Genomic DNA, 22,768 nt, shown 5'->3' on the forward strand with positions numbered 1-22,768 from the left:
TGCCCTAGACACAGCAACGGCTACGGACCACGACAACGCCCAGCTGTTGTGCTGAAGATTTGTGCACCAAAGCTAGCCAATCTGTTCCCGTACTACAATGATACTGGCATCCACCAAATAATGTGGAAGATTGCCCTGGTTTGCACTATACATATAAATAAGATAAATCTAACTCAGCCAATTACTGCTCTATCAGCTACTACCAATCACCAGTAAAGCAACATGAGTCATCAAGGAACACCTACTCACCAATTACCTGTCCACTAACAATTCAAGCTCCACTAGAACCACTCGGCTCCAGATCTCATCAGTGCGTTGATCCAGAAATGGCTACAAGAACTAAATGTCAGAGGAGAGGTGAGAGTCGCTGCCCTCATCATCAACGCAGCATTTGACCAAGAATGGCACCAAGCAGCCCTGGCAAAACTGAAATGAATGGAGAGTCAACAGGAAAACCCTCCAGTGGTTAGAGTCATACCTGAAGCAAAGGAAGATGGCTGTGACTGTCTAAGGCCAGTCACCACAGCCTCAAACATCACTGCAGGAGATCCCCAGAGAAACATCCTTGGCTCAACCAGCTTCAGCTGGCTCATCAATGACCGTCCCGGTCACAAGGTCAGGCTGATTGCAGGCAAATCCAGTGTTCAGCTCCATTTACAACTCCTTTGATGATAAAGCAGCTCATACCAGTCTATAGCAGGACCTGGAGAACATCCAGGCTTGGGTTGACATGTAGCTGCAACATTCACACCAAGTGCCAGGTGATGACCATCTCAAACAAAAGAAAGCCCAGACCCAAGTAATCTCCCAACCAATGGATCAGTTGAGAATGTTGCTAGGTAATCAAGCAACAGGAGAAGCAAGCTGCATGAACATCCCGCCCTCAACCACAGAGATGGCACCATCAACATCTTGGGAAGGGAGGTCACTGTTGACTACAAATCATACCAACACCATACCTACAAAAGTAGGGCAGAGATTGAATACAAGTAGGTCATCTCCTGATTCCTCAAAGTCTCAAGTCAGGAGTGTGATGGAAAACTTACCAATCATACAGCCGAAGGGCACAGCCACAATACCCATCATCCAGGACAGGGCAGCTCACTTGATTGTTGCCCCGGCCACCCAATATCCACCCCCTCTCCCCCCACAACCCCCTAGTGCACTGTGGCTGCAGTATGCATGATCTATGAGGTACACTGCAGCAACTCACCAAGGTTACTTCAAAACACCCACTTCTACAACCTCTACCAGAGAAGGACAACATCAATAACATGGGAACACCATCACCTCCAAATTCCGCCCCCCCACCCCACACCATCCTGACTTGGTCACATATTGCTCGCCGTTCCTTCATTGTCGCTGGGTCACTATCTTGCATTGTTCTATATAACACCATTTGGGGAGCATCACCACCACAAGGACTGCAGCAGTTCAAGAAGAAAGCACACCACTACCTTCTCAGGGCAACTAGGAATGAGAAATAAATTAGGCCTTGCCAGCATCACCACATCATGAGAACAAATTATTTTTAAAAAGTCCACCCAACTCTAACTTCTTCAGGAAAAGGATCTGTAAAGATTTAACCTGCCTCCAAAACATTCAAGTAAACTTCCAAAAAAGACATCCGACTTACAACCTAATTCAACACTAACCAGTTCCTTTCCACATGATGGCATTTCTATAGTCTCCAAAACTCAGGAGGCAACATAGACCACATCATTCAATCATCTTTACCTCAGATTTTTTCATAACCTTCAATCCCATTATCACATTGTAGTCAGATATTACCCAAATTTTTCTTTGAAGCAATTATATAATGCCATTTTAACACTTTTGCCGCAAATCTATTCCACATATTCACTATTCTGTGTTAATGGAACACTCTAATTGCACTTGAAGATTAGTAATGTTGAAGAGCCCACAATCTGGTTTTCACTGCTCAAAGTCACTAATGATATCCTCTGTGACTGCTCTGTGACTTCATTAACCCTTTGGCCTCTCTTCTTCCTTTGACGCTTCATCATTCCAGTGACTCACCACAGCAGTCCACCTTTGAAGCACTATTCTTTCTTTTAGTGCCCAAGGCACTTTACAGAGGGAGGAAGAAAAATAGATAAGGGAACGGCGATACTGACATTATGGAGGCTGAAATTAAGACCAATGACCACAAACTTGGAAAGAAGAACTTCCATTTATATAGCATCTTTCACAACCTCGAGCTCTTTATAGCCAATAAAGTACTTTTGTAAAGTAGTCTTCTATGGTAATGCAGGGAAACGCAACAGCCAATTTGCACACAAGGTCCCGCAATGAGATAATGACCAGGTAATCTGTTTTAGTGATATTGGTTCAGGGATTAAATATTAGCAAAGACACCAGGGAGGCACTCCTGCACTTCTTCGAATAGTGCCATGGGATCTTTTACATCCATCTAAGAGGGCACAGAGGCCCTCAGTTTAATGCATATCTGAAAGACAACATCTCCGACACAGTGGAGCACTCCCTCACCACTGATGTGTCAGTCTAGATTACGTTCTCAAGTCTCTGGAGTGAGACTTGAACCCATAAACACTGACTGAGGCGATAGTGCCACCAGCCAAAGCTGACTCCTTGGAAAGCCAGGTTTGGAAAGGGTTTTTAAAGACAGCGAGTGAAGACGAAAATCAGAAGGGTTTAGGAAGTGAGTTTGAGTAGGCAATAAAAAATCTCCGCTACTAATGATGGGGCAAAGAGTTGGGTGCATGCACAAAACACCTAATTAATTAGAGGACCGAAGAATAAGGCTGGAAGAAGTTGCAGAGATAAGGTGAAGGGATTTGAAGATGGGACAAGGAGTTTAAATTTAATGTGTTGAGGGACAAGTAGCCAATGCAGGTCAGCAATGATTGAAGAGATAGCCAAGCAGCATGTGTTACATAACAGAAGAATGGCAGCTGCATTTTGGACCATTTGGAGTTTAGAGGGTAGAGGCCAGTGAAGCGCAAACATAATAATCGCAAGATAATTACAATGATATAAGTGTTTAAAATCATGAAAGGATGGGACAGGGTAAACAGAAGCAGACTGTTTCCAGTAGTTAAGGGATCAAGAACAAGGAGCCAAAGATACAAGAGATTTAGAAGAGGGCAGGAGAAACCTCTTCACATTAGAGTTGAGGTTACAGAATTCACTTCCAAGGTTAGAGATTGAGGCAGAAACTGTCAACATTCAAAATTGGATTGGATAGGTGAATGATGGAAAAGGAGTTGGAGGGATGATGGAGTGGATAAATGTGCTTTAGAACTATTTGCTCGTGTGGAGGGTAAACGCTGACACTGACTGGTTGGGCCAAATGGCCCTTTTCCGTGCTGTAACTGCTATGTATTTCTATACATTGTTGGTATTATTAAAACTTTAGACAGTTATCCTGAATATTAATAGTAAAAATTCCTGGCTTCCTCTATAAAGTTTGCATTCTAAAAATGTAAATACATTTTATACAAGATCTATGAAGTATTTTTAGGATACAGACAAATCATATGGTATACAAATCGGGCTTAATTAATATTGGAATTACCTACTCATCACTACACAAAATCAATCCCTATCAAGTAAAGCATTCTTCTCTTAAGCAATCTGGTGTAGAGCACAGCACAGCTGCAGAGTTGCCTCACCTACATAAAACTTTCTAGAAATTTAGCACCAGTGTGGAGGACTCATAACTTATTTAAATTATATGTACTGTACATATAATGCTATACCTCATGACTAAATCCTGGCATTTTAAGTTTTTCCATAAGTACCAAACATTAGCCATAACAGCCTTAAAGTTTCCTTTAAAAAAAACTCACCAAGATTTCAGTCAAGTTTCAAATTACCATTAATTTAATAGCACCAGCAACTCCAACAGTTCCTTGAACAAAAAATATTCACATTGAAGTACCCAGATTTTGTTCCATCGTGAACACTTTTTAAATTTAATAGTTCATATTAATCTGAGTAAAATTTAAATGAGTAAAAAAAATTAAAAATGTATCACCACCAGTACTGTGGTTTTAAAACTTTAATAAAATTATAGATGTGCTCTTCAGCTAATAAGCCATTCCAAAAAACTGCTATAATCAGAAGCACTGCGAGATGAATGCAATATATTTTCAGCAATGAAACCAATCATGTGTCAGGGTAATTATAAATTGACTACCTCCTACCTTTTAGTTAAACTTGAGCAAATAGGAACAGGAGTAGGCCATTCAGCCATTCAATGACTGATCTGTACCTGAACTCCATACCCCTTGATACCCTTACCTAATAAAAATCTATTAATCTCCAGTCGTGAAAGTTTCAAATGACCAAGCATTCACAACCTTTTGGGGAGAAAAGAATTCCAGATTTCCACTAACTTGTGTGTGAAGTGCTTCCTGATTTCACTCCTGGTAGCTCAGGTCTAATTCTGACCCTCAGCCAACATTAAAATAGTTAAAATAGGAAAAATGTTGGTATTGTAATGATATTCTATCCGAGATACGTAATTGTTTTCTAATTATATTTGAACTGTCAGTCCCATATTCATGTATTTTAAAAAGTGACAGGCTAACCAATTTAAACACCTGATTCTTTCGAGAGCACTCAATTTGAATGTCAATATGTTAGACATAAGCGTTGAATCAAAACAACTCGAATGTGACTTGCACATTCAAGACCAGTGAAAGCTCACATTACCAGTCCTACGAGAAGCACACGCCCAGAAACGACGGAGAGAAAACATCGACTTGTTGCTATAACATATTTTTAAACAAAAAGTCAACGCCTGTGATCCGAAATTATAAATAACTTGGGAGCGTCGCAAAAATATCGCTGGTGAAACCTCACACAAACACAGAACGGGTCGTTTAAAAATAACCAGCAATAATTTTAGTATTTTTTTTGTTATACCAGCACGGTCCGTACGTGACACATGTAAACACTCGCAAAGAAAAGTCGACGCGCCGCCCGGGGCCGGGACCGACCAGCTCGCGCCGCCCGGGCTGTTGTTATTCGTTCAGACCACACGCGCCACAAGTTCCAACTTTACCGTTTTCTCCATTCACCGCCTCAGATTGGTTGGATGTTAAAAGTCTTCTCCCCCTACCGCCGTCCCTCCCTTTCCCCAGTCCCACAACCACTAACCCCCGCCCCGCGCCCAAGTTACCTCAAACACGGGCAACAGTTCAGTCTTTTCACTTTAATCAACGAACGGCCGCCGCGGACTTTCAACTTCCAGAAACACCGACGGCCCCTCGCTCGCTTACCATTGACTTCGTCAGGCGTTAAACTCGGTGCAGTTTAATCAGCCTGAAGCCGATGTCCGTGGTTGAAGGCTGTCTCCCAAGTTCGCTCCCGGCCCCCCCCCTTCACTCGGTCACTTCCCGCTTATCTCGGAGTTTCTTCCTTTTCCCCAATGGATCGCAATATGGCGACGACGGAATTGGCATCAGGATCGCATCGGCCGCACGCACAATCCGGGCTAATCGACGTCAGGGCGTCGATAAGGTAATCGGGGGCTCGAGGCGAGGGGAGGGAATCCCCGCGCATCACGTGAGAAGGAGGTTACGTCAGTCACCAATCCACTGTTACTCAACGCTCGAAACCTCAGCCCACAATCACAACTTGCATTTATATGGCATCGTCAACATAGGACAAAAGTCCCAAGGCACTTCAGAGAAATGTAATCAGACAAAAATCAACACCATCCAAAGGAGGGGTGACTAAAATCTTGGGCATAGAGGTAGATTTTAAGGAGAGTCATTGGTGGAACCAGAGTTGGAGAGACAGAGAGATTTAGGGAGGGAATGCCAGAGCTGAGGGCTTAGATGGCTGAAGGGGCGAAGGGATTGGAGGGTGCACAGGTCAGAGTTGGAGGAACACAGAGTTCTTGGAGAGTTGTAGGGCTGGAGAAAGTTGCAGAGCTAGGGAGGGACAAGGCCACGAAGGGATTTGAACACAAAGATGAGAATTTTAAATCTGATTCATTGGGAGCTCGGGAGCCAGTGCAGGTCAACCAGCACAGGGGTGATGGATCCACAGGACTTAGTGCAGGATAGGATACGGGCAGAAGAGCTTTAGATGGGCTGAAGTTTATGGAGGGTGGAGGTGAGAGGTCAGCCAAGAGCGCATTGAATAGTCAAGTACGGAGGTGACAAAGGTTGGATGAGGGTTTCAACAGCAGAAATGCTGAGGCAGTGCCGGAGATCAGTTTAGGCAGAAGAGAGCAAGGCCCAAGAGTGTTTAATGTGGTCCAGCCAGATCTGGCAACTGATAGAAAAGTTACTATTCCACATCACTTTAGTGGGTTGTGGTGGGCGACCTCGAGCAGCTTTGGGCCTAGAAGGCTCAGCTGCAAACTGCAACATCTCGTCGTGGACCCGAGCAGTCTGGCCCAGTTGGCTGTGTGGCACTAACTAGGGCACTTGCAGAGTGGCTAGCAGGGGAGCAGACATGCTGTCTTCCTGAGAAAGGATAGCAGGAGCCTCTCCCATGGAGCCAAGACCTGGGACTGCGCCTCTGCATGAGAACATAGTACAGGAGCGATAGTCTCAAGATAAGGGGTCGGCCATTTAGGACCGAGATAAGGAAAAATTTCTTCACTCTAAGGGTTGTGAATCTTTGGAATTCTCTACTTCAGAGGTCTGTGGATGCTTAGTCCTTGAGTATATTCAAAACTGAGATAGATAGATTTTTGGACACTAAGAGAATCAAGGCATACGGGGTTAGGGCAGGAAAGTGGAGTTGAAGTAGGCGATCAGCCTTGATCTTATTGAATGGTGGAGCAGGCTCAAGGTTCCGAGTGGCCTACTCCTGTTCCTATTTCTTATGTTCTTATGTGACGCTCTGGAAGTCCTTGTCAATACTGGTCCCCAGGGCCAAGATGGCATCCCTCCAAACTTCCATGGCAGCACTGTGAACTGCCATGGAAGCAGTCAGAGCTGCCTGCAGAGGCTCCATCGTGGTCATGGAAATGACCACTCATGGTTTCCATACTTTGGATGAAGCCTTGACACAAGTTAGAGCTGGACTCCTTCATGCTCTGAGCCGTTGTGCGCAAGGTGAATCTTGTAAATAGTGAGGCTGGAGGTGTGAGTAGTGAGTAAGTATTCTTACCTTGAAAACTCTGGTGAGTTATTGGACTTCTTTCAGCATTATAGCCATGTTCTGGAGCTAAGTTCCTGGCATTGATCTCCTCATCCACCTAACCCCACTAGTGATGGAGGTGTTGCCTGGAGGGCTTTCTGCCCCCTGGGGGAAAGAGGATCACCCTCCTCCAGTCCACCGCCGGGACCAGGGCATCCAACAAAGCATTAGAGAACCTGAGTGCCCTGTCTGGACCTCTTGCAGCCATTTTCTTCAATCTGGGAAGTTTCCGGTTGTCTGCAGTCATAGAGTCATAGAGTTATACAGCACGGATAGAGGCCCTTCGGCCCATCGTGTCCGCGCCGGCCGTCAAGCCCAGTCTAATCTAATCCCATATTCCAGCATTTGGTCCGTAGCCTTGTATGCTATGGCATTTCAAGTGCTCATCCAAATGCTTCTTGAATGTTGTGAGGGTTCCTGCCTCCACAACCCTCTCAGGCAGTGAGTTCCAGACTCCAACCACCTTCTGGGTGAAAAAGTTCCCTCTCAAATCCCCTCTAAACCTCCCGCCTTTTACCTTGAATCTATGTCCCCTTGTAATAGAACCCTCAACGAAGGGAAAAAGCTCCTTAGTATCCATCCTATCTATGCCCCTCATAATTTTGTACGCCTCAATCATGTCCCCTCTCAGCCTCCTCTGCTCCAAGGAAAACAAACCCAATCTTCCCAGTCTCTCTTCATAGCTGAAGCGCTCCAGCCCTGGTAACATCCTGGTGAATCTCCTCTGCACCCTCTCCAAAGCGATCAAATCCTTCCTGTAGTGCGGCGACCAGAACTGCACACAGTATTCCAGCTGTGGCCTAACCAGTGTTTTATACAGCTCCATCATAACCTCCTTGCTCTTATATTCTATGCCTCGGCTAATAAAGGCAAGTATCCCATATGCCTTCTTTACCACCTTATCTACCTGTTCCGCCGCCTTCAGGGATCTGTGAACTTGCACACCAAGATCCCTCTGACCCTCTGTCTTGCCTCGGGTCTTCCCATTCATTGTGTATTCCCTTGCCTTGTTAGTCCCTCCAAAGTGCATCACCTCGCACTTTTCCGGGTTAAATTCCATTTGCCACTGTTCCGCCCATCTGACCAACCCATCTATATCGTCCTGCAGACTGAGGCTATCCTCCTCGCTATTTACCACCCTACCAATCTTTGTATCATCAGCGAACTTACTGATCATACCTTTTACATTCATATCCAAGTCGTTAATGTAGACCACAAACAGCAAGGGCCCCAGCACAGATCCCTGTGGTACCCCACTGGCCACAGGCTTCCAGTCACAAAAACAACCTTCGACCATCACCCTCTGCCTTCTGCCACTAAGCCAGTTTTGTATCCAAAGTGCCAAGGCACCCTGGACTCCATGGGCTCGTACCTTCTTGACCAGTCTCCTGTGGGGGACTTTATCGAAGGCCTTACTGAAATCCATGTATACCACATCCACTGCGTTACCCTCATCCACACGCCTAGTCACCCCCTCAAAAAATTCAATCAAATTAGTCAGACATGATCTTCCCTTGACAAAGCCATGTTGACTATCCCTGATTAATCCTTGCTTCTCCAAGTGGAGACTAATTTTGTCCTTCAGAATTTTTTCCAATAATTTTCCTACCACTGATGTTAGGCTCACTGGCCTGTAGTTCCCCGGTTTTTCCCTACTCCCCTTCTTGAATAATGGTATTACATTAGCGGTTCTCCAGTCCTCTGGCACATCCCCTGTGGCCAGAGAGGTTCTGAATATATGTGTTAGAGCCCCAGCAATCTCCTCCTTTGCCTCACACAGTAGCCTGGGATACATTTCGTCCGGGCCTGGGGATTTATCCATTTTTAGGCCTGCTAAAACCGCCAATACCTCCTCCCGCTCGATGTTAATATGTTCGAGTATATCACAGTCCCCCTGTCGTATTTCTATGTCTACGTCGTCCTTCTCCATAGTGAAAACAGATGCAAAAAATTCATTTAGAACTCCTCCTACATCTGCCGGCTCCACACACAGATTGCCATTTTTGTCCCTAATGGGCCCTATTTTTTCCCTAGTCATCCTCTTACCCTTAATACACTTATAAAACATCTTAGGATTTTCCTTTATTTTGCTCGCCAGTGTTATTTCATGGCCCCTCCTTGATCTCCTAATTTCCTTTTTAAGTATCCCCCTGCACTTTTTGTACTCCTCTAGGGCTTCCTCCGTCCTTAGCCTTTTGTATCTGCCAAAAGCCCTCCTTTTTTTCCTAATCCATTCTCGTATATCCCCTGACATCCAAGGTTCCCTGGAGTTCTTGGAACCACCCTTGACCTTTTCGGGAACATGTTGCCATTGTGTGGTCTCAATCTCCCTTCTGAAAGACTCCCATTGCTCCGATGCGGATTTTCCTACAAGCAGCTGATCCCAGTCCATTTTGGCCAGATCCTGCCTTATCCTATTAAAATCGGCCTTCCCCCAATTTAGAACCTTTATTTCCGGCCCCTCCCTGTCCTTTTCCATGACCACCTTAAATCTCACCGAATTATGGTCACTGTCACCAAAGTGCTCACCTACTAGCACTTCTTCCACTTGGCCGGCCACATTCCCTAGAATTAGGTCCAGTACCGCCCCCTCTCTTGTAGGACTTTCTACATGCTGGCTCAAAAAGCTCTCCTGGATGCACGTTAAGAATTTTGTACCCTCTAAGCATTTTACACTCTGAGTATCCCAGTTAATATTGGGGAAGTTGAAATCCCCCACTATTATTACCCTATTATTTGCACAATTTTCTGAGATTTGCCTACATATCTGTTCCTCTATCTCCCCCTGACTGTTTGGGGGTCTATCGTACACTCCCATCAAAGTGCTTGCCCCCTTTTTGTTTTTAAGCTCCACCCATATGGCCTCATTAGAGGAACCTGCTAATATATCATCCCTCCTTATGGCAGTAATTGATTCTTTAATTAATATTGCGACCCCCCCTCCTCTTATACCTCCCCCTCTGTCTCGCCTGAAGATTCTGTACCCCAGAATATTGAGCTGCCAGTCTTGCCCCTCCCTCAACCATGTCTCTGTGACAGCAACAATATCATACTCCCATGTGTTTATCAACACCTTCAGTTAATCCACCTTATTTGCAAGACTCCTTGCATTAAAATAGATGCCATCCAGCCTTGCTCTTACATATTTGCCCTGTCTTCCAAGCTGACTTGTTTTTTTCTCAATATTTGGCTGCACATCACCCCCTATTGTAGCTCCACTCTGTATCCCATCCCCCTGCCAAGTTAGTTTAAATCCCCCCCAACAGTGCTAGCAAACCTCCCCGCAAGGATATTTGTCCCGCTCTGGTTCAGATGCAACCCGTCCGACTTGTACAAGTCCCACCTTCCCCAGAAGCAGGCCCAGTGATCCAGGAAACTGAAACCCTCCCTCCTGCACCAACTCTTTAGCCACGCATTCATCTGTTCTATCATCCTATTTCTATACTCACTAGCCCGTGGCACTGGGAGTAATCCAGAGATTACAACCTTTGAGGTCCTGCTCTTTAATCTGCTACCTAGCTCCCTAAATTCTTGATGCAGGACCTCATCTCCCTTCCTACCTATGTCGTTGGTCCCAATGTGGACCACGACCTCTGCCTGCTCACCCTCCCCCTTGAGAATTCCCTGAAGCCGCTCAGTGACATCCATGACCCTGGCACCAGGGAGGCAACAAACCATCCTGGAGTCACGTTTACGGCCACGGAAACGCCTGTCTGTTCCCCTTACGATAGAATCCCCTACCACTATAGCTCTTCCACTCTTTTTCCTCCCAGCCTGTGCAGCAGAGCTACCCCTGGTGCCAGGAAGTTGGCTGCTGCTGCCTTCCCCTGATAAGTCATCCCCCTCAACAATATCCAAAGCGGTATATTTGTTTGAGAGGGGGACGGCCACAGAGGACCCCTGCACTGCCTGCCTGCTCCTCTTACTCTGCCTGGAGGTCACCCACTTACTTCCTGCCTGTACAACCTTTACCTGCGGTGTGACCATCTCACTAAACGTGCTATCCACGACGTTTTCAGCATCGCGAATGCTCGATAATGAATCCATCCACAGCTCCAGTGCCGCAATGCGGTTTGTCAGTAGCTGCAGCTGGATACATTTCCCGCACACATGGTCGTCAGGGACACCGGAAGGGTCCCTGATTTCCCACATAGAGCAGGAAGAGCATAACACGAGGCTGGGCTGTCCTGACATGACTTACCCTTTAACTAATTAATTCAAATTAAATGAATCCCACCAATTTCACTTCAATTAAAAGGTATACTCAAGGGCCCTTGCTGAACAGCAGTCCCCCCACTACACAACAGAGACCCTAGAATCCACAAACTCTAACCTTAGACAAATTCAGCAGGAAAATACTCACCAACCAATCACTTACCTCTTCCTTGGTGACGTCCCACTTTGGATTACTTTTTGCTTCTTATTTATCTTAGGTCCAGGAGTTAAGTCCCTGAAAACAAAATATAAAAACGAACCTACCCTTAAAATTCCCTCTACCCCCCAAAAGGTTAGAGGAGGTGGGAGGGTGGGAGTCACTACTAGTGTAGTGTCTCGGGTTTAGCAACTGCTCCACCTATATACGGGTACCAATGAATTGGCCCCGCCCCCTGCCTTTGAAAAAGCCCGCGAAGCTCCTTCCCTGCTGGGGAAAAAGACTCACGTAGGTGAGTTTAATTACTCACCTCAGGCCTCCGCTGCTCCCTTTATCGACTCGCCAATCACCTACCTGCTGTCCTGTGACGTCAATCCTTGTTATTTTCACCGATTGCCTCTCTGCGGGTAGGCCCTCGAGCCTGGGCCTTTAGTAGTCTCCGAGTCCCGCGCTCTCTCCTAGGTCCGCTCCCGCCTGTAGCTCCGCTCCGAGTGCGGGTAGGCCCTCGAGCCTGGGCCTTTAGTAGTCTCCGAGTCCCGCGCTCTCTCCTAGGTCCGCTTCCGCCTGTAGCTCCGCTCCGAGTGCGGGTAGGCCCTCGAGCCTGGGCCTTTAGTAGTCTCCGAGTCCCGCGCTCTCTCCTAGGTCCGCTCCCGCCTGTAGCACCGCTCCGAGTGCGGGTAGGCCCTCGAGCCTGGGCCTTTAGTAGTCTCCAGGTCCCACGCTCTCTCCTAGGTCCGCGGGTAGGGTAGGCCCTCGAGCCTGGGCCTTTAGTAGTCTCCGAGTCCCGCGCTCTCTCCTAGGTCCGCTTCCGCCTGTAGCTCCGCTCCGAGTGCGGGTAGGCCCTCGAGCCTGGGCCTTTAGTAGTCTCCGAGTCCCGCGCTCTCTCCTAGGTCCGCTCCCGCCTGTAGCTCCGAATCATTTTAATGAGGGCCCAGCATAAATTTCACAAGATCCCTGTGAACAGGCAAGTGCAGCATGCACCTCACCCTCTGAGTGCCTGTTGCAGAGAGTACTAAAAACATTTGAAACATTTTGAGGAAAGTAATGGATTTTCCTATGGGAATACCCTTGTTTTTGTGTTATGAGGAAGAGAATGATGAGCATATGTAGATGGTTGCCCAAGTGTGTCCTATCCATAATGTGGAAGATTTCCCAGATATTTTGAAACCACAAAAACACAGGATAAATATAACACAGTCAATTACCAACCTATCAACCTCCTCCCAATCAATGGTTAAGAGATGCAAGAAATCATCAATGGTGTCATGACACCCACTCACCAATAACCTGTTCACCAACATTCAGTTCAGATTCCACCAGAACCATCACAGTGTTGATCATGGCCACAAGAGCTGACTGCTAGAAGATTGGTGAGAGTAGCTGCCCTTGACATCAAGGCAGGATTTGACTGAGTATGGCACCAAGGAGCTTTAGCAAAACTGACGTCACTGGGGGTCAAAAGGAAAATCCTCCAGTGGCTAGAGTCATACTTGACGCAAAGGAACATGGTTGTGGTTGTTGGAGGCTAATCATCACAGCCTCAGGACATCATGGAAATGTCATCGGCCCAACCAGCTTCAGCTAGTTGATCAATGGCCTTCCCTCTATCACGAGGTTAGGATTGGGGCTGTTCACTGTTGAGTCCACAGTGTTCAGCTCCATTCACGACTCCTATGATAATGAGGCAGCCCCTGCCAATGTCAGCAAGTGTGAGGAGATGCATTTTAGTAATAAAAACAGCAGATATTATACTCTGAATGGACCCAGTGATGTAGAAGAGCAGAGGAATGGGGGTAAAGGTTGACAGGATGTTAAAGGCAGCACCTCAGGTTGATAAGGTGTAAAAAAAGCTAATGGTATTCTAGGTTTTATCACAAGTGCTATGGAATATAAAAGCCAAGCAGTAATAGTGAACCTATATAAAACCTTAATAAGACCTAAGTTAGCTCCACACTATAGGAAGGATATTGAGGCTGTAAAGAGGTTACATCGCCGATTGACTAGGATGCTGCCTGGTATGAGGAAACATAGGTATAAAGAAAGACTTGAAAAATTTTTTTGTTGGAGCATTGCCGATTATGCGGTAATGTAATAGAAGTGTTTAAAATTATGAAAGGATAGGACAGGATAGCTAAAAGCAGACTGACTCCAATAGTTGAGGGGTGAAGAACGAGGGGCCAAAGATACAAGATTAAATGGCCCTGGCTCAGTGGTATCAATCTCACCTTTGAGTCAGAAGGTCGTGAGTTCTACTCCCACTCCAGAAACTTGAGAACATAATCTAGGCTGGTACTTCAGTGCAGTACTGAGTACAAATTTAAAAAAATGTGCAACAGAAGAAATAGGAGCAGGAGTAGGCCATATGGCCCCTTGAGCCGGCTCTGCCATTCAATAAGATCATGGCTGATCTTCTACCTCAACTCCACTTTCCCGCCTGATCCCCATATCGCTTGATTCCCATAGTGTCCAAAAATCTATCCATCTCAGTCTTGAATATATTTAACGACTGAGCATCCACAGCCCTCTAGGGTAGACAATTCCATAGATTCACAACCCTCTGAGTGAAGAACTTTTTCCTCATCCCAGTCCTAAATGGCCGACCCCTTATCTTGAGACTATGACCCCGAGTTCTAGACTCTCTGGCCAAGGTAAACAGCCTCTCAGCATGTACCATCAAGCCCTCTAGGAATTTTATACGTTTCAAAGAGATCACTTCTCATTCTTTTAAACTTCAGTATGTAGGCCCATTCTACTCAATCTTTCCTCATAGGACAACCCTCTCATTCCAGGAATCTATCCAGTGAATCTTCATTGCACCCCTTCTAAGACAAGTATATCCTTCCCTAGGTAAGAAGAACAAAACTGCACAGTACTCCAGGTGTGGTCTCACCAGATCCCTATATGATTGTACAAGACCTCCTTACTCTTATACCCCAAACCCCTTGCATTAAAGGCTAACATACCATTTGCTGTCCTTATTCCTTGCTGTACCTGCATGTTAACTTTCTGTGATTCATGTACAAAGACACCCAAATCCCTCTGATTACCAACATTTCTTAATCTCTCACTTTTAAAAAAAATTCTGCTTTTCTATTCTTCTTATCAAAGTGGATAATTTCACATTTCCCCACATTATATTCCATCTGCTACCTTCTCGCCCATTCACTTAACCTGTCTATATCCCTTTGCAGACTCTGTGTCCTCCTCACAGTTTACTTTCCCACCTAGCTTTGTATCGTCAGCAAACTTGGATACATTACACTCGGTCCCCTCGTCAAAGTCACTGATTTACATTGTAAACAGCTAAGGCCCAAGCACTGATCCTTGCAGCACTCCACTAGTTACAACCTGCCAACCCAAAAATGACCCGTTTATTCCTACTCTCTGTTTTCTATCCATTAACCAAACCTCAATCCATGCTAATCTATTACCCCCTATACCATGAGCCCTAATCTCGTGTAACAATCTCTTGTGTGACGCCTTATCGAATGCCTTTTGAAAATCCAAATATGCTACATCCACTGGCTTCCCCTTATCTACCCTGCTAGTTACATCCTCAAAAAACTCTAATAGATTTGTTAAACACGATTTCTCTTTCATAAACCCGTGTTGACTCTGCCTAATCATAATATGATTTTCTAAGTGCCCTGTTACCACATCCTTAACAATAGATTCTAGCATTTTCCCTACTACTGATGTCAGGCTAACTGACCTATAGTTCCTTGTTTTCTCTCCCCCCTCCTTTCTTGAATTGTGGGGTTATATTTGCTACCTTCCATTCCATGGGGACTGTTCTAGAATCTAGGGAATTCTGGAAGATCAAAACCAATGCATCCACTATCTCTGCAGCCATCTCTTTTAAAACCCTAGGATGTAGGCCATCAGATCCAGGGGATTTGTCAGCTTTTAGCGCCATTAATTTCTCCAGTACTTTTTCTTTACTAATCTTAATTACTGGAAGATGAGAGAATGGCAATAAGAAAAGTGAGACATTACAAAGATGTCAAAATCTTACCTGTAGATACCCACTCCCCAAGGTATACCGACCTCAGTGGTCATACCTGGAGTTTTCACAGAGGCAATGTGTTAGAAGGCTACACCCCCCCACTCCCCAGAGGTTATTGGGGAGTTATGCTAATGACTATGGACTTGCAGTCCACCTCAATAAAGAAAACAGCCTTGTCCGTGGGTGTTATAATGACCACAGCAATGAATATTTACGCTACTTGGTCCTTCCAGGCAGCCTGTGTTGACCTCAGCCATATCAGTAAATCAACTGTGCACCACTGTATTAAGAAGATTATAGATGCTATGTTTAGCGTGCGTCTCAACTTATCATCTTCTCTATGGGCCCTGCCTACTAACAAAAACAAGCTTTTATAGAATAGTAAGATTTTCCAGGGTGCTATTCATTGTACTCATTTGGCATTGAAGGCTCTATGTGAGTCATAGAGTTAGAGTTATACAGCACGGATAGAGGCCCTTCGGCCCATCGTGTCCGCGCCGGCCATCAGCCCTGTCTACTCTAATCCCATATTCCAGCATTTGGTCCGTAGCCTTGTATGCTATGGCATTTCAAGTGCTCATCCAAATGCTTCTTGAATGTTGTGAGGGTTCCTGCCTCCACAACCCTTTCAGGCAGTGAGTTCCAGACTCCAACCACCCTCTGGGTGAAAAAGTTCTTTCTCAAATCCCCTCTAAACCTCCTGCCTTTTAGCTTGAATCTATGTCCCCTTGTTATAGAACCCTCAACGAAGGGAAAAAGCTCCTTAGTATCCATCCTATCTGTGCCCCTCATAATTTTGTACACCTCAATCATGTCCCCCCTCAGCCTCCTCTGCTCCAAGGAAAACAAACCCAATCTTCCCAGTCTCTCTTCATAGCTTAAGCGCTCCAGCCCTGGTAACATCCTGGTGAATCTCCTCTGCACCCTCTCCAAAGCGATCACATCCTTCCTGTAGTGTGGCGACCAGAACTGCACACAGTACTCCAGCTGTGGCCTAACCAGTGTTTTATACAGCTCCATCATAACCTCCTTGCTCTTATATTCTATGCCTCGGCTAATAAAGGCAAGTATCCCATATGCCTTCTTTACCACCTTATCTACCTGTTCCGCCGCCTTCAGGGATCTGTGAACTTGCACACCAAGATCCCTCTGACCCTCTGTCTTGCCTAGGGTCCTCCCATTCATTGTGTATTCCCTTGCCTTGTTAGTCCCTCCAAAGTGCATCACCTCGCACTTTTCCGGGTTAAATTCCATTTGCCACTGTTCCGCCCATCTGACCAACCCATCTATATCGTCCTGCAGACTGAGGCTATCCTCCTCGCTATTTACCACCCTACCAATTTTTGTATCATCAGCGAACTTACTGATCATACCTTTTACACTCATATCCAAGTCATTAATGTAGACCACAAACAGCAAGGGACCCAGCACCGATCCCTGTGGTACCCCACTGGCCACAGGCTTCCAGTCACAAAAACAACCTTCGACCATCACCCTCTGCCTTCTGCCACTAAGCCAGTTTTGTATCCAAAGTGCCAAGGCACCCTGGATTCCATGGGCTCGTACCTTCTTGACCAGTCTCCTGTGGGGGACTTTATCGAAGGCCTTACTGAAATCCATGTATACCACATCCACTGCGTTACCCTCATCCACACGCCTAGTCACCCCCTCAAAAAATTCAATCAAATTAGTCAGATATGATCTTCCCTTGACAAAGCCATGTTGACTATCCCTGATTAATCCTTGCTTCTCCAAGTGGAGACTAATTTTGTCCTTCAGAATTTTTTCCAATAATTTTCCTACCACTGATGTTAGGCTCACTGGCCTGTAGTTCCCCGGTTTTTCCCTACTCCCCTTCTTGAATAATGGTATTACATTAGCGGTTCTCCAGTCCTCTGGCACATCCCCTGTGGCCAGAGAGGTTCTGAATATATGTGTCAGAGCCCCCGCAATCTCCTCCTTTGCCTCACACAGTAACCTGGGATACATTTCGTCCGGGCCTGGGGATTTATCCATTTTTAGGCCTGCTAAAACCGCCAATACCTCCTCCCGCTCGATGTTAATATGTTCGAGTATATCACAGTCCCCCTGCCGTATTTCTATGTCTACATCGTCCTTCTCCATAGTGAAAACAGATGCAAAAAATTCATTTAGAACCCCTCCTACATCTGCCAGCTCCACACACAGATTGCCATTTTTGTCCCTAATGGGCCCTATTTTTTCCCTAGTCATCCTCTTACCCTTAATATACTTATAAAACATCTTAGGATTTTCCTTTATTTTGCTCGCCAGTGTTATTTCATGGCCCCTCCTTGATCTCCTAATTTCTTTTTTAAGTATCCCCCTGCACTTTTTGTACTCCTCTAGGGCTTCCTCCGTCTTTAACCTTTTGTATCTGCCAAAAGCCCTCCTTTTTTTCCTAATCCATTCTCGTATATCCCCTGACATCCAAGGTTCCCTGGAGTTCTTGGAACCACCCTTGACCTTTACGGGAACATGTTGCCATTGTATGGTCTCAATCTCCCTTCTGAAAGACTCCCATTGCTCCGATGCGGATTTTCCTACAAGCAGCTGATCCCAGTCCATTTTGGCCAGATCCTGCCTTATCCTATTAAAATCGGCCTTCCCCCAATTTAGAACCTTTATTTCCGGCCCCTCCCTGTCCTTTTCCATGACCACCTTAAATCTCACCGAATTATGGTCACTGTCACCAAAGTGCTCACCTACTAGCACTTCTTCCACTTGGCCGGCCACATTCCCTAGAATTAGGTCCAGTACCGCCCCCTCTCTTGTAGGACTTTCTACATGCTGGCTCAAAAAGCTCTCCTGGAACCCTCTCAACTTTATCAACAGGAAAGGGTTTTATTATATTAATGTATATCTAGTGTGTGATGACAATTACATAATTCTGCATGTGAACCCGTTATCTAGGAAGCTGCCGTGATTTGTGTGTACTTAGGAAATCTATAATAACTGCGTTGTTGAGACAAAGCAATGTTTCCAGTTAGTTTATTGGAGGCCAGACATACCCTTGAAGCTCTAGCTGATAACACCCCTCTGGCATCAGCGATGTGAGAGAGGTGTTATCAGCAGAACACAGAAAGGAAAGGACTTGCATTTCATGGAATCATAGAATCATAGAAAGGTTACAGTCCAGAAGGAGGCCATTCAGCCCACCGAGTCCGTGCCAGCTCCATGCAAGAGCAATCCGGCTAGTCCCACTGCCCCGCCCTTTCCCCGTAGCCCTGCAATTTTTTTCCTTTCCAGTACTTATCCAGTTCCCTTTTGAAAGCAATGATTGCATCTGCCTCCTCTCAGGCAGTGCATTCCAAATCCTAACCACTCGCTGTGTAAAAAAGTTTTTCCTCATGTTACCTTTGGTTCTTTGGCCAATCACCTTAAATCTATTTCCTCTGATTCTTGACCCCTCCACCAATGGGAACAATTTCTCTCTATCTACTCTGTCTAGACCCTTCATGATTTTGAATACCTCTATCAAATCTCCTCTCAATCTTCTCTGTTCCAAGGAGAACAACCCCAGCTTCTCCAGTCGATCCACGTAACTAAAGTCCCTTATCCCTGGAATCATTCTAGTAAATCTCTTCTGCACCATCTCTAAGGCCTTCACATCTTTCCTAATGTATGGTGCTCAGAACTGGTCACAATACTCCAGTTGTGACCGAACCAGTATTTTATAAAGGCTCATCATGACTTCTTTGCTTTTGTACTCTATGCCTATATTTATACAGCCCAGGATCCCGTATGCTTTTTTAACCGCTTTCTCAACCTGTCCTGCCACCTTCAACGATTTGTGTACATATACCCCCAGATCTCTCTGTTCCTGTACCTCTTTTAGAATTGTACCATTTAATTCAATTTTCCGACCGAAATGTCGCAGTCGGCGACTGGCGGGAAAGAGCCATTCCAGAGCGGGGATATAAACAGCGCGGAGAAAGCGGGAGTTCAGTGGGCGAGCGGTGGGTAAGAGCCAGACCAGAGCGGGGATATAAACAGTGTGGAGAAAGCGGGAGTTCAGTGGGCGAGCGGTGGGTAAGAGCCAGACCAGAGCGGGGATATAAACAGTGTGGAGAAAGCGGGAGTTCAGTGGGCGAGCGGTGGGAGGAGTGAGACCAGAGCGGGGATATAAACCGTGCGGAGAAAGCGGGAGTTCAGTGGGCGAGCGGTGGGAGGAGTGAGACCAGAGCGGGGATATAAACAGTGTGGAGAAAGCGGGAGTTCAGTGGGCGAGCGGTGGGAGGAGTGAGACCAGAGCGGGGATATAAACAGTGTGGAGAAAGCGGGAGTTCAGTCGCTGCCAATCAGAACCCACCCACCACGGTCTGAGAAAAACCCTAGTGTGGCGTCACAGGGAAACACATAAGTGATTGGTTGTTGAGTAATTGATTCATTCAACTTTCAAAACAAGTGTAACTTAGTAATTGTAGGTTTTAGTTGTAGTAGAAGGTTTACTAGCAGTTGTAAAGCTTATTGGGAGTAGTAGGGGTTTATAAATTATAAATTTAATTAAGAAGAGTAATAAATTAATTAACACATAATAAAGATGGCAGGGCAGGTGATGTGCAGAGACTGCAGAATGTGGGAGCTCCTGGACGCCAGTGTGATCCAGGGCAAACACGTCTGCAGCAAGTGTCTGCAGCTTGAGGAGCTTCGGCTCAGAGTCATTGAACTGGAGGTCGAGCTGCAGACACTGCAACACATCAGGGAGGGGAAAAATACCTGGACATTCAGTTCCAGGAGACGGTCACACCTTTACGATAAGATCGTCTAAATTGGTCAGTGGTCAATGACAGGAGGGATTGACTGTGAGCAAGGCAGGTAAGGGGATCGAGAAGGTAGAAGTGGAGGAGCCTCAGCCTTTGCAATTGTCCAACAGGTTTGAGGTGCTTGCAGCCTGTATGGACGAAAGTGGGGACTGCAGAGTGGATGAGCAAACTGACCGTGGCACCATGGTACCGGAAGCCATTCAAGTTAGTAGGAATGTAGTGGTAGTAGGGGACAGTATAGTCAGGGGGATAGACACAGTTCTCTGCAGCCGAGAACGAGAGTCCAGAAAGCTGTGTTGCCTGCCCCGTGCCAGGGTTCGGGACATCTGTTCTGGGCTGGAGAGGAACTTGCAGTGGGAGGGGAAGGATCCAGTTGTTGTGGTCCATGTAGGTACCAACGACATAAGTAGGACGAGGGAACAAGTTCTGCTTCGGGAGTATGAGCAGCTAGGGGCTAAATTAAAAAGCAGAACTTCAAAGGTAATAATCTCTGAATTATTACCTGAGCCACGAGCAAATTGGCATAGGGTAAATAAGATTAGAGAGTTAAATTCATGGCTGAAAGATTGGTGTGGGAGAAATGGGTTTCGATTCATGGGGCACTGGCACCAGTACTGGGGAAAGTGAGAGCTGTACCGTTGGTACGGGCTTCATCTGAACTGTGCTGGGGCCAGTATTCTGGTGAATTGTATAACTAGGGCGGTAGAGAGGGATTTAAAGTAAATAGTGGGGGCGAGGGATCAAGTAAGGGAAGATGTGATAAATTAAAGAAAGAAAACAAGGCAAGAGAGCAAGGTAGCAATAAGGGAAATGATAATCAGAGAGTGGCAGGAAGGGACAGAGCATGCAAACTTAAGAGTGCGCCAGCAGATAAGGCTAGAGGTTGCAGAAATATTAAAAGACAGCACTAAAGGCTTTGTATCTGAATGCACGTAGCATTTGTAACAAAATGGATGAATTGACAGCTCAAATAGAAATAAATCTGTACGATCTGACAGCCATTACTGAGACATGATTGCAAGATGACAAAGGCTGGAACCTGAATATTCAAGGGTTTTTGACATTTCGGAAGGACTGGAAGCTAGGAAAAGGTGGAGGGTTAGCTCTGTTAATTAAGGATGACATGAGCACAATAGAGAGAAATGACCTTAGTTCTAAAGACCAAGATGTAGAATCAGTTTGGGTAGAGATAAGAAATAGTAAAGGCAAGAAGTCATTTGTGGGAGTAGTTTATAGGCCCCCTAACAGTAACCACACTGTAGGACAGGGTATACAAGAAGAAATAATGGGGGCTTGTGAGAAAGGAACAGCGATAATCATGGGTGATTTTAATCTACATACAGATTGGAAGAATTTGATTGGCAAAGGTAGCCTGGAAGATGCGAACAAACGAATTAAGAGCAGGAGTAGGCCATTCGGCCCCTCGAGCCTGCTCTGCCATTTGATAAGATCATGGCTGATCTGAATGTGACCTCAACCCTACTTTCCCATCCACCTACTATAACCTTAGATTCCTTTGTTAATCAGGAATCTATCTAACTCAGCCTTAAAAATATTCAATGACCCTGCCTCCACCGCTCTCTGGGGAAAGGAGTTCCACAGACTCACGACCCTCTGAGAGAAAAAATTTCTCCTCATCTCCGTCTTAAATGGGTGACCCTATATTTTCAAACTGTGGCCCCTAGTTCTAGTCTCTCCCACAAGGGGAAACATGCTCTCAGCATCTACCCCTTCTAGTCCCCTCAGGATCTTACATGTTTCAATAAGATCACCTCTCATTCTTCTAAACTCCAGTGTATACAGGCCCAACGTGTCCAACCTTTCCTCATAAGATAACCCCCTCATCCCAGGTATCAGTCGAGTGAACCTTCTCTGAACCGCCTCCAAAACAATTATGTCCTTTCTTAAATAAGGAAACCAAAACTGCTCACAGTATTCTCGATGTGGTCTCACCAATGCCCTTTACAACTGTAGCAAAACATCTCTTTCATATTCCATTCCCCTTGCAATAAATAGCAACATTCCACTTGCCTTCCTAATCACTTGCTGTACCTGCATACTAACTTTATTGTGATTCATGTACTAGGACACCCAGATCCCTCTGTACCCCAGAGTTCTGCAATCTCTCTCCATTTTAAAAATATACTGCTTTTCTATTCCTCCTGCCAAAGTGGACAAGTTCACATTTTCCCACATTATACTCAATCTGCCAAATTTTTGCCCACTCACTTAACCTATCTAAATCCCTTTGCAGACTCCTTATGTCCTCTTCACAACTTACTTTCCTACCTACCTTTGTGTCATCAGCAAATTTAGCAACCATACATTCGGTCCCTTCATCCAAGTCATTGATATAGATTGTAAATAGTTGAGGCCCAAGCAGTGATCCCTGTGGCACTCCACTCGTTACATCTTGCCAACCTGAGAATGACCCATTTATGCCTACTCTCTATTCCT

General features: G+C 45.7%; 1 protein-coding gene across 2 annotated transcripts in view; it reads right to left on the reverse strand.

Annotated features, from left to right (window-relative positions):
* plekhf2 (pleckstrin homology domain containing, family F (with FYVE domain) member 2) overlaps positions 1 to 5,573 on the reverse strand; it is a 47,214-nt gene extending 41,641 nt beyond the window's left edge. Inside the window, exon 1 of one of the 2 annotated variants that reach the window (XM_067979186.1) lies at positions 5,271 to 5,573. The gene's annotated coding sequence lies outside the window, so the exon portion shown is untranslated. Of the gene's footprint in view, positions 1 to 5,170; positions 5,240 to 5,270 lie in introns of those variants that run through there. The other variant, XM_067979193.1, reaches the window with a different exon arrangement.
* Positions 5,574 to 22,768: the final 17,195 nt, after the last annotated feature.

The sequence above is a fragment of the Heptranchias perlo genome, chromosome 3, assembly GCF_035084215.1.
Source record: "Heptranchias perlo isolate sHepPer1 chromosome 3, sHepPer1.hap1, whole genome shotgun sequence".
Taxonomy (NCBI): Eukaryota; Metazoa; Chordata; class Chondrichthyes; order Hexanchiformes; family Hexanchidae; genus Heptranchias; species Heptranchias perlo.